This window comes from Prionailurus bengalensis, chromosome B1 (assembly GCF_016509475.1).
Source record: "Prionailurus bengalensis isolate Pbe53 chromosome B1, Fcat_Pben_1.1_paternal_pri, whole genome shotgun sequence".
Classification (NCBI taxonomy): domain Eukaryota; kingdom Metazoa; phylum Chordata; class Mammalia; order Carnivora; family Felidae; genus Prionailurus; species Prionailurus bengalensis.
The window spans coordinates 178,488,454-178,501,215 of record NC_057344.1 but is presented as its reverse complement, the minus strand read 5'-3'; the positions used below and the strand labels follow the sequence as shown (position 1 = coordinate 178,501,215).

Here is a 12,762-nt window from a genome sequence, read left to right as displayed (position 1 = left end):
TTATCCCCCCCATTTTAAGACTATTGCAAATATGCTAAGAGCATTATGCAAAACACTTTTTATGGACATATGCTTTTATTTCTCTTGGATAAAACCTGCTAGACATTCTAGATATTAAGGCAGGAGGGTGTTTAACTTTTTAAGAAATTGCCAAAGGTTTACAAATGTACCATTTTATATTCCTGCTAGCAGCATATGAGGTTTTCAGTTATTCCAAATGCTTTCTAACACTTGATATGTTCAATTTTTAAAATTTTAGTCAAGATATTAAATGTGTAGTAGAAATTCAATGTGGCTTTAATTTGCATTCCTTAATAACTAATAATATAGCATACATTTTCTTGTCATTGTTTGCTGACTATATAGATTTTTTAAGTTTTTAATTTTTTCTTTTTTTTTAAATATTGAGATACAGTTGACATAACATTGTATTCGTTTTAGGTATACAACATTGTGATTATATATATTATTGTATTATGTTTATATATTATATATGTAATCATGATGGATAATATTTACATAAAAATATTTATATAATTTATAATATTTATATATAATACATATTTATATTTTATATGAATGTATATTATATATTATATAAATGCATATATAAATATTTTATAAATAAAAATTATATATGAATATAAATATAAAATAAATATAAAATATTTATATATGCATTTATATATCTAAATATAACTGATTTTCTGTTTTATTGCAATACTAATTACTGAAAAGAGTGTGTAAGTCTTCAATTATAATTGGAGATTTATTTGTCTACTTTCAGTTTTATCAATTTTTACTTAATGTTCAGTAACGTTTATTGTAAGTTCAGTTAACATTTATCACAACACACAGTTACAGGGTTTTTTTTTTTGTTGTTGTTGTTGTTGTTGTTGTTGTTGTTTGTGATGAAAACTTTAAAAGATTTACTCTTATGGACTTTCAAATCTGTAATCCAGTATTGCTAACTAGAGTCATCATGTTGTATATTACATCCACAGGACCTACTTACCTTAGAACCGGATGTTTGTACCTTTGACTACCTTCACCTATTTTGTCACCCTCAGTTTTGGTGAGGTTACCATTCAAATCTTTGGCTATTTTAAATTGGGTCATCGGTCTTACTATCACTTGTGAGTTTGCTACAATAGTCTAGATTAAAAAAAAAATCTGCCAGATGTGTATTTTGCAATTACTTTTTTCCCAATCTGTAGCTGAGATTTTCTTTTACTTAATAGTGTTTTCCTTTTAAAATAAAAAGTTTTAACTTTTAGGAAATCCAATGAATCATTATTATTAATTTTTTATTGTTTTAGAGTTTGTGCTTTTGGTATCTACTTAGGAAGCCTTTGCCAAACTTAAGGTCACGAAGATTTTACACTAAAAAATCTTTTTAGAATTTAGAAATACACTTTAGCTTTTATATTTAGATCTATTAATCATTTAAATTAATATTTTATACTGTGTGAAGGAAGGGCTAAAATTCATTTTGTCTGTGTGACTATTCAAAGATTCTGGCACCACTTTTTGAAAAGATTATGTATTTCCTATTGAATTACTCGATACCTCTGTCAAAAATCAATTTATCATATGAGTGTGGGTCTATTTCTGGGCTCTCTTTTCTATTCCATTGATATTTTTGATTATCTTTACACCAACAGCACACTTCTTTCATTGCTGTAGTTATACAAGTCTTGAAGTTAAAGGGTACAAGTCTTCCAACTATCTTTTCCCTTTTTGACCTTTTTTGATGATTCCAGCTCCTTTGTATTTCCATAAAAATTTCAGAACCAATTTAGCTGTTATTTTCCACAAAGAGTGCTGGGATTTTGATTGAGACTGCATTGCATCTATAAATCAGTTTACAGAGAATTGACATACTGTGATCTGATAACATACTTTCTATTAGTTGAATACTTTTAGATGTTATGGAGACCTATTGTATGGGCCAAAATATAGTCTACCTCGGAAAATGTTTTATGTTCATGTGAAGAGAATGTATATTCTGCTGCTATTGAGTGGAAAGTCCTATAAATATCATAATTGGGTCTTTGCTGATAGCGCTGTTTTGGGATGCCATATCCTAACTGATTTTCTGTTTATGTGTGATACTAATTACTGAGAAGAGTGTGTAAGTCTTCAATCATAATTAGAGATTTGTTTATGTCTACTTTCAGTTTTACAATTTTTACTTAATGCATTTTGAAGCTCTGTTGTTAGCCACCTAAGCATCTAGGATCGCTAAGTCCTCTTGATGAGGTTTCTTGACTTTCTATCCCTTTATCACTATGAAGCAACTTTCTTTATTCCTAGTATTATTCTTTGCTTTGAAATCTACCTTGACTTTTATATAAGTAATTGAGCTTTCTTTTGATTTGTGTTAGTCTGATGCACTTTTACTTTTAACTTATTTCTGCTTTTATATTTAAAGTGGTTTCTTTTTGGCAATACATAGTTGGGAGCTGGCATTTTATTCATATCATAATCTTGGCCTTATTGTGGTGTTTAAATAATGTATTGATAGGCTTGGATTTAGATATGGCATTTTGCTATTTTTCTTATTGGTATCATCTGTTCTTTCAGTTTCTTCCTTCTGTTTCACCTTCTACTCTGAGCATCGTTGCTATCTGAACTTGATCATGTTATAGGATGAATCATGCCACTAAAATATCTTTGCAATTTTTTGGAAATACTTTCATGCAAGGTGCTATTAGAACAAAAAAAAAGCAGAGTTCAGGGAAGTTATAAAATGCATAATACACTTTTTGTGACTCTGTGTGCCATCTTATGAATAAATATGTGATATGATTAAGTCTGAATCTTGCTCTTATCATAAACTGTATGAGATATTAAATTAGAAATCTTTAATGTTAGCATTAATATTACTATTAACATACTGACCTACTTCCCTAGGTCACATAGGTACTAAATGATACTGCAACTACCCTATCAAAAATAAAGTTCAATAAATACAACTCCATTTTTTTTTTCATCTCTTCCCCCATTTGTCAGCCATTCCATTTCTGGGACCATGGTCTTTAATGCTTGATGTAATTTAGAAAGTATTAGGCTAAGGGTACCTAGGTGGCTCAGTCGGTTAAGCATCTAACTTTGGCTCAGGTCATATCTTGCAGTTCACAAGTCTGAGCCCTGCATCAGGCTATGTGCAGATGGCTCAGAACATGGAGCCTGCTTCATACTCTGTGTCTCCCTCTCTCTCTGCCCCTTCCCCACTGCTACTCTGTCTGTCTCTCTCAAAAATAAATACAATATTTAAAAAACTTTTTTAAAAAAGAAAGTATTAGGCTAAGTTCCCTGTACCATAATATGAAACACCTGAAATCTGATCATTTTAAGTGGGTTGTTTTAATTGTCATCATAAATACTGCAGTTGAGGTTAGGCCTTCTGGTCGGTCAGTCAAGAGCTGAATGTTTGGAAGTTTAACTGCTTACCAGCTATTAAGTAGGCCTGCCACACTTTCATAGATGCTGGCGGAAGTCTGGAGACTCCTGGGTCAGAGAAAAAAAAAGGATTACTTAGAGCACTAGCAGTAGCCAGAGTATCAGCAGTTTTGCAGAGTTCCAATTTCCACAGTGACATGAAGAGGGCCAGATGACACGTATTCTTTCAATGTACTGTGTTATAGGAGAGAAGCCTCAATCTTAGGGGAGCCAAATATTTTATAATGGGCAGTAAGCCTGATTTTCCCACAAGGAGACATCTCTATTATACTGGACATTAAACAAACCTGTTATTTTCTCAAAAGGAGATACTCTATCTTCTAGGGTTGTTTGCTATATATACATCCTTAGAAAGATTCTTTTGTATAAATGGAGTCATCGTTTCTGCTCAAAAAGGTGCAAAAATACAACAGACCAATAGAGAATGGGCTCCAAATTCTCTATAGGTCTTCTCACTATAATTCTAAGGTCTTTGCCTTCTACTACTGTCTAGCTTTTTTCTAGCTGTATTATGCTTCCCATTTATAACTTTTTATTATGTATTTTCTTTTCATAATGTCATAATTGAAACAAGATAGGCATTCACCGTGCCTACTTTATGAATGAGATCAATGAGGCAAGTTGATAAAAGTAACTTTCCCAAGTCTGAGAAATATCCGGCAGTGAAAATATATCCAGGTTTTTCTGGCTACTAATTTGCTCTTCATATTCTTGGCTGCCTCCTTACAGAGACCTGGCAACTATCTGATTTGAGGGTTCTTGGTTGTAGTGATCTGAAATGGAACAGCTAAAGACAGGAAGAAAGAAAAAGACTTCTTAAGAGACTCACTACTGAGTAAAAATTAGACATCTGTAGGTTAGGAAACAGGATGCAAGTATATCTATTTATGGAAGGATAATCCAAACAAGAAGACTTTTTAACGAAAGAACTGGATAGAGCCCAAAATGAAGAGGCAGTCACACAAACAGAGCCAGATTCTAGAAATAGTGATTACTGCTGCAAACACAGGTTGCTTTTGATTTGTGGGCAATGTTGAAAACACTGAATAGTGAATGAAAGAGTTTTATTTCAGACACACACACACACACACACACACACACAACCACACACACCAATCGTTGCCACTGTACTATCACTACACAAGAAATAAAACCATAAGTCTATTAAAAACAATAAATTTGAACTATGAGAAAAGTGAGATTGGAATTCATAAATAAACATTCTGACTGATACATTTTGCACAGACTAGTTTGTTTGTATACAAGGAGTGAAAGACCTGTCCCCTCACTGTCTCTGTCACATACGCAAATATACTTTCTTTGAAAGTCTATCAGTCCTGAGGAAAGTTATGGTTTCTGGTGAAGGGAGAAGATTAGAGTGTCCCAGTGCACTAGCCAGTAGCAGGTCACTTTGTGGGATGTAGCTACCTGATTGAGGAGAAATGCAGGCTAGCAGATTTATTTCACCCAGACATAGAGGTGTTGCCCAGAATGGGATGCTTAAGGAAAACATGGATTTGGCCATAGTCCTAGGAAGAAAGAGCAATTGCTAATCTACCAACTCCATTGCCCAGATGCATTTTTTTTAGTAGTAAGAAAGGGAACTTCACAATATTAAAGGAATCTGGAGAATGTAGGTCAAGTCAGAATACTGCTGTAACAACACTTGTAAGGAAAGCAGCAGCAATGGATTTTAAAAATTCAAAGGGGTCTTTATATATCCACTAATAAAGGACACCCGATGCTAGCAGCAGGTTCAGAGAGACTTATTGTTTGTGGTGATTAAACCCAGCAGGCTTACTTGTTTTGTAAACGGTATCTTGCCATCCTGTGTGTAATTTGCATAGACAGAGCAATATCACACACACATAAAATATGTATACATATATGTATAGATCACACATTAAAAACACATATATGCATGTACCTGTATGTATAAATGTCAATGCCTTAAACACAACAAAACATCATTTAAAATATTTAGATTGCCTTGTATACAATTAGACCAATCTTTTTGGTATTTCATTTTCTTTTTTTTTCTTTTTTGACCAATATCATGGGTGTTATATTTCCTCCTATCTACGAACATGTATTTTATTATAAATGCAGAATCTGATATCTGTTTTCCTTAGTTAAACCCTTTAGAAGACAATAAGAAAAAAGTAAATCCTTCCCATTTGTGCTGATTAACATTCTGCATGCTATTGTTTTGTTTTATTTTGTTCCCAGCTTTCCTGAGATATAACTGACATATAATATTGTATAAGTTTAAAGTGTACAACATACTGATCTATGTGTCAATTGCAAAATGACTATCATAATCAGTTTGGATAACAGATTTGTCAACCCACATAGGCACTTTTTTGTGTGTATGGTATGCACTTTTAAGATATACCCTCTTAACAACTTTCAAATATAGTAATTATCATCACCATGCTGTACATAAGTTCTGGGGATATCTTCTTTCTTTTCCTCTCTTCTATAGATTCTAAGCTCCGATTGGTCCTATCAACATAATGTCATGGAGAATACAAACTAAAACCTCACAACTGAAGTCAGGTTAGGGAGGTCTCTGGTAGTTTCAGACTTCTGGAGAAACCCGTGGTAAATCGGGTTACCTAAATAAGGATGTAATAACAAGCCAGAATTCCTCTGTGGTCCCTCCTGGTAACTGGCTCTCAACCAATATCCTAGAGGGCACAGTCCATATATTCATGTTTCTAAGCATTACAGTGTGAAAATCTAATTCAAAGGGAAATACTTTGCTCACTTTCTGAATGAAAACATTACTGACAGCCCCACCGTGTTGAAGAACGTAGCAGAGACATTGACTCAAAACCTGAATCCTTCGAGCTACATACTGTTTTTTTGACATTTTTTTTAAATCTACATTTGTAAATGTCAAATTTGAATTTTTAAGTCAATTTACCCAGACGGGAGAGTTAAAAGAAAACCTGAGTAGTTTATTAACAATCTCTACTCCTCTATGGGTAGAAACAAGCAAAAACACATCACCGTTTTGCCAAAGAAATCTCTCTGCATACGTGCCCCACTCTCCTTTTGAGAAAAATATCAGATTGCTGTAATTCTGGGACACAGAATTCTGCCTAAAATTGAACAGAAAGCGATAAGACTGGAAAGACTGGTCTTAAGAAGAAAAAGAACTAGCAAGATCTAGACTTCTCAACAAAAGCTGTGAGATACCTGAGGGAGAAGAGAAAGAGGCACTTGGGTAAGAATCACATAGTTGGAGTAGAGTCCTGGCTTTGGAGAACCCAGTGTGGCTGGCTGGGGGGAGGATGTCCTTAGAAAAAAGGACTCTGTTTTTTGGAAGGAGCTTGGATTAGACCTTTTAAAATATTTGATGAGAAATAAGTGAAAGATTGGAATTTTTTTCCTACGTCTTCTCCTTCCTCTTGTTTAGTACTCTCAGTTCCTTAAGTTCTGCTTCCTAAATTAAGATTCTGTAAAGAGAAAATGTAGGCCTGGATTTGTCACTAGTGCATCAAAAAAACAGTAGCAATAAAAAGAACATAGAACAGGAGCACCTGCGTGGCTCAATTGGTTGGGTGTCCGACTTCAGCTCGGGTCATGATCTCTTAGTCTGTGAGTTTGAGCCTCGCATCGGGCTCTATGCTGACAGCTCAGAGCCTAGAGCCTGATTTGGTTTCTTTGTCTCCTGCTCTCTCTCTCTACCCTCCTCAGCTCATGCTCTGTCTCTCTCTGTCTCAAAAATAAATAAACATTAATTTTTTTTAATTTAAAAAAAAGAACATAGAACAACAAATAAAAGCATTAATAATGTATTGTGAGAGACCAATACTTAAGTGAGTGACTCTCGAAACGTTAGAGATGAAACTACACAGCAAGTTTAAACAGGGCTACACAATCACAAGCAACATGGAAGGAGCACAACAAAAATACAAAAATACAAATAGACGCCTTGCTGCCCTGAAGACCTTCTGGCAGTGATAATAAGTCTCAGCTGCCATGTTATGGGAGCTACATAGCCTCCTGGGAAGAGCTTGACTGATTCTCGAGGGAGAAAGCTCTTTAAGACCATCAAAATGTGGAGCAAATTAGGACATTTGTGGCCTTTAGAGAGAGTGGTTAACACTTAGCTTCTCAACTGAGATCTTAAGGAACATTGGTCTGCAAAACAAACGAAATCAGCTTGGGGACACTGACCTTTGTCGAGGATCATCGAGGGAGAGATGAGCTAAGAAGGTCTAGTTTCCGGCAGTTTGAAGGAGGTGCTTTAGGAATAGGGGCCAAACTGTGGCTTCACCTTTTGATTTTAGGGCAGGAAACAGGTTTTGTTGTTTACACAGCTATACAACAAATGACCACAATCTTAGCAAATTGAAGCAATCTTTATTATTTCACCGTTTTTATTGGGCAGAAGCCTGGACAGACTCTCTGCTCTGGGTCTCACAAAGCTGCAGTCAGGTTTTCAGTTGGGCCGTATTTCTTTTTAGAGGTCCAGGTACCTTTTAAGCTCACTTAGCTGTGGGCAAATTTTAGCTTAACTATAGGCCTAGAGCCTGGGTTGACTTGCTGACTATTGGCCCGGGGCCACCTTCAGCATCTGGAAGCTGCTTGCAGTTCTTTGTGCTATAACCCCTTTGATGGCCCCTCTCAAACTTTGGAAATGTCTGACTTCAGAAAGGACCCAGTCCTTTTTCAAAAGGGCTTACCTGATTAAGCCTGGCCCACCCAGATCATCTCTCTTTTAAATGACTTAAAGTCAACAGACTAGTAAATAACTAAATCACAGGAATGATATTTCATCATAGGCACAGATTCTGCATATACCCAAAGGAAAGGAAGCATACAAGGGGCCACTAATCTTGGGGGCTATCTTAAAAATCTGCTTACTACAGTGGAAATAATGACTGAAAATGGAACTTTGGAAAGGGTTAGAGACACTTTATATAGTTTCCTCTAACTGGATAGAAGAGATGGGAAGTATAGTGCAACATGTTACAATATCATTTGAAAGGGCTCAAATAAAACGAGAAGATAATTGATATTTTTGATGCATGTGAAGTTATAGCCTGGTAACATTAATCAGCCTTATCTTAAAAATATACCTTAATTATGTGCTAGTAAGAATGATTCTGATTTCTACCCTGATGTAGGACATAGTACTAACAAAAGTGAGTGAAGTATCCTGAACATAGCCATTTTCTCATTTAGATTTCATGGTTATTTGTTTATGCATGTTACCTTCCTATTAACAACTTTTTTGAAGGTAGACTTCATGAAATTTATTTTTGTATACCTCTAGAGCTGAGCATAATATTAGAACTCTATAACTATCTAATTAATGAATAATTATAATTCTTTGTTAGTACTTTCATAGACCAATTATATGTATCTGACTTATTGACATGTCCATTGTCCTAAGATTGGTTTTTGCAACATTATATTCTGCAATAGTATAAAAATGTTAGCATGTAAACCATAGGATGTGGTTCAGGAATTTTTTTTTTAAGTTTATTTATTTGTTTTGGGAGAGAGGGAGAGTGAGCAGGGGAGGTGCAGAGAGAGGGAGAGTGGATCCCAAGCAGGATCCCTGCTGTCAGCACAGAGCCTAACACATGGCTTGAACTCAGGACCCATGAGATGACAACCTGAGCCAAAGCCAAGCGTCAGATACTTAACTGACTGAGCCACCCAGGCACCCCATAGAGAGAGAGAATCTTGAGCAGGCTCCATGCTCAGTGTTGAGCCTACCATGGTGCTCGATCCTATTACCCTGGGATTATGACCTGAGCACAATCTAGCGTTGGATGCTTAACTGACTGAGCCACCCAGATACCCCTAGTTCAGGATATTGTACCTACATGTAAAGTTTGTCGTTTTGCAGAGAATTTCCTGAGATCATAGGCAGCATGGAGATGGATACAAGGTCTCCAACATGAGTAAACTCTGGAAAGTTCTGTTTTGTTTTGTTTTGTTTTAATTATCAGCTTCATTTTGTTACAGTATGGCTAGCGGGGCTGCTTTTCTCCCTCACTTTTATTATTTAACATTTTGCATCGAACAGTTTTCTTGTTGTATAGTTTTCTAACAGTATTGACACCACCAAATTCTTTGTTTGGGAAGATTTTAGCCACTATGTATTCTCAATATTTTAAAATTTCATCATGGGTTTCTAGTTATCTCTTATCTTTTTGTAATCATCACAACAGTCTTGGTTAAGGTAGCAGAAGTCTATAGAAAATAGCTGGCTAGTATTCATGAGATATGTACTATAGCTGAGGGAAGAGATCAAGTATGAATAATGTTTTTAAAATTACGTTTCTGTGAATTTAGATTATGATAACCTAATCTCTCTGCTCTTAAAGTGACTTACGGTATATGAAAAAGCCCAAATTTCACCTCAGTGAGATTACATATGATCTTCATTCTCTCTATTAAGATTATAGTACATCTATTTGCTTATTAAAAGCATATATTCGTCTTCTACACCCCCTTACTCTAGAGTAATGAGGGTATGGAAGGACTTAGATTCTGTGGGCCTAAATTTACATAATAAAATTTCCTCAGCCTCTAGAGACTTTGAAACAAGTTCAAAACAGCCTACTCCAGGCAGCAAATGTTTCAAAGCCTTAATTCAATGCTGAACTTGCTCGGACAGGCTGTTTGCAATTTATATAGCCCTTTAATTTCTCAGTTTGAGGTTAGAAAGAACAAGGTAGTTGATAAAACTCATTTTCCTCATGTGTGTATTTCACCAAAATAGAGCCTTTGTCCTTATTTCTGCAAAAATTTACTAACTCCACATAGAAAACTTTGTAATATCCATTTAAAAAAAAAATTTTTTTAGTGGAAATTTTTGAGACAGAGAGAGACAGAGCACGACCGGGGGTAGGGAGGGGGGGAAGAGAGTGAGGGAGATACAGAATCCAAAGCAAGCTCCAGGCTCTGAGCTGAAGCACAGAGCCCAACACGGGGCTTGAACTTGTCAACTGAGAGATCATGATCTGAGCCAAAGTCAGATGCTCAACGGACTGAGCCACCCAGGCTCCCCACATCCATTTTTTTTCTTTTAATGACAAAATCCATATGTAATCCCAGGAAATAATCAACACTTTGTAGTTCCTTTCTTCTCTCTGATTTTCTTGGGTTTAAACTTGTCTGAAAATTGCTCTTACATTACCCATAGAGAACACAATTACTTCAACTTGGTTGAATCTACCAAGGAGCGAAGTAGCCAGGGTTTGTTCTGCACTCAGGTTTCTGTACAGAATGAAGAATAGTGATTGAGTGAATAAATCTGAGTTGCAGTCTTGATTGTTTGACATGGTAGGAGAAATATGCCTTATTTTGCTGATACCACTACATTGCCCATAGAAGCAATACCAAAATACTAGCATGACCAAAAAGTTTTCGCCTGATGTGAGCTAATCCATTCTCCTGCCTCATACTCTACCTCTTTTTTCCAGGTTTCTATATGCAAGCCATATCTGTTTGCTTTTATTTCTCGAGACTGCCATGTTTTTTCCATTTTAGAAACTTTTGATCTCTATGCTAAGAATGTTCTCTGTTCCCAAAGCCAGCTGCCTAGCTCCACTCATGTTTCAGATCTAAAATTAAATAAGTGGTTTCCATAGGCCACCATAGCCTAGGTCATTACCTTTGAAAATATATACTCAAAACTGTTTATGCAGTTATTTGTCTAAAGCCTGAGTATGCAATTTCTTTGAATGAACTTTAATTTTTTTTTTTACATTTATTTATTTTTGATAGAGAGAGACAGAGCACAAATGGGGGATGGGGCAGAGAGAGAAGGAGATACAGAACCTGAAGCAGGCTCCAGGCTCCGAGCTGTCAACACAGAGTCCGCTGCGGGGCTCAAACTCACAAACCGGGAGATCGTGACGTGAGCTGCAGTCAGATGCTTAACCGACTGAGCCACCCAGGTGTCCCTCTTTGAATGAACTTTTGATATTTTATCTTCAACACCTTTTAGAATGCTTTGTACTACACAGAAAATCAGAGAATGCTGAATTGGATAATAATAAATGGTAATAGGTCACTGTATGCTTTATATACATGAAATATAAAAATGGCTGTATATACACACGTACATGAATGTGTGAATATATACATCGAAAACCTACTAGGTGAGCATTGAGAGGTAGTGTTCTATGGGTCCATTATTTATCTGCTTATCTTAAAGGGATGCAATGTCCTTCGTTCTGAATTACCTTTCAAGGATATTTGAGGAGTGTAGCTTTGGAAGATATAGTGCCTTCCTCCAGAGCGTGAGATGGGTACGCTTACTGTCCAGGATAATAAAAATAGCATCTCCTTCAGGGCAAAAGGAGCAAATGCTTATAAAAGATTCAAATTACCTAAAAGCATGGTCCTCTTTCATAATACCACACACTGGACAAGTGTCATCAAGCCATCTTTGCATAGTTCTGTGGGACTTAGGGCTCAGAGAACCAGCACAAAAGTGTTAATAATCCAGCTATTGCTATGAGTAATGAAGCAGTCGTTGACTTTAACACAGGACACTCGTGTTTTCTACAAGGATCCATGAAAAAAATGACCAAACAAAACCAGGTGGCTTGCATGTCGGGCAAAATCTCTACGTATTTTTTTTTTCTTTTTTTTTGGTGCTGGTGGGGGGTGAGGTGTTGACAGCAAGTATCATTACTGTTATGCCTATTTAACCGAAAGTGATTGAAGCACAGTGAGGTAAAGTTCTATTATTTCAACTTCATGTGCCCAATCAAAGTGGCTAGAACTTTTGGATCTTTGTTTTGGTTAACCCCATTGCAGAGACATGTTGTATATACTACACTAAACCAACGATTTGTTTGGATATTAATTTATAACAATATTCTAATACCTATAGTGTTAGTTAACACAATTATTACCTGATTGGATTAAAGCATATAAAATACATTATTTCTAAATATCTTTTTTTTTTTTCCTTTCATTGGAGATTTAGGTTCAAATACTTAACTGAGGAATTCATATTTTTTTTTATTTTGAGTACATGTCTTATATTAACATATTCATAATTAAAACAGTGGGTTTAATCATTAAATAATTTACTCATCTCTGAGATAGTTTACATATGAAACCCCATTATGATTTGGATATTAAGTAAGTTATATTTTTCTCATGTAATAGGGTATATTGCCATCAAAATTATTTTTATAAGCTAGTAGCTTACATGATTGGAAGGAAAATTATCTGAACATAAAAATATAGATATATGTGGTTATATTAAACTGCATAAAAATGAACAGATAAAGGACTGCAGTGAAATTA

The 12,762-nt window shown here is 35.5% G+C and overlaps 1 long non-coding RNA gene across 1 annotated transcript in view; it reads right to left on the bottom strand.

Moving 5' to 3' along the window:
- Positions 1 to 3,375: 3,375 nt before the first annotated feature.
- LOC122468412 overlaps positions 3,376 to 12,762 on the bottom strand; it is a 49,235-nt gene continuing 39,848 nt past the window's right edge. Inside the window, exon 3 of the long non-coding RNA XR_006293234.1 lies at positions 3,376 to 3,513. This is a non-coding gene — a long non-coding RNA (uncharacterized LOC122468412). The remainder of the gene's footprint in view (positions 3,514 to 12,762) is intronic.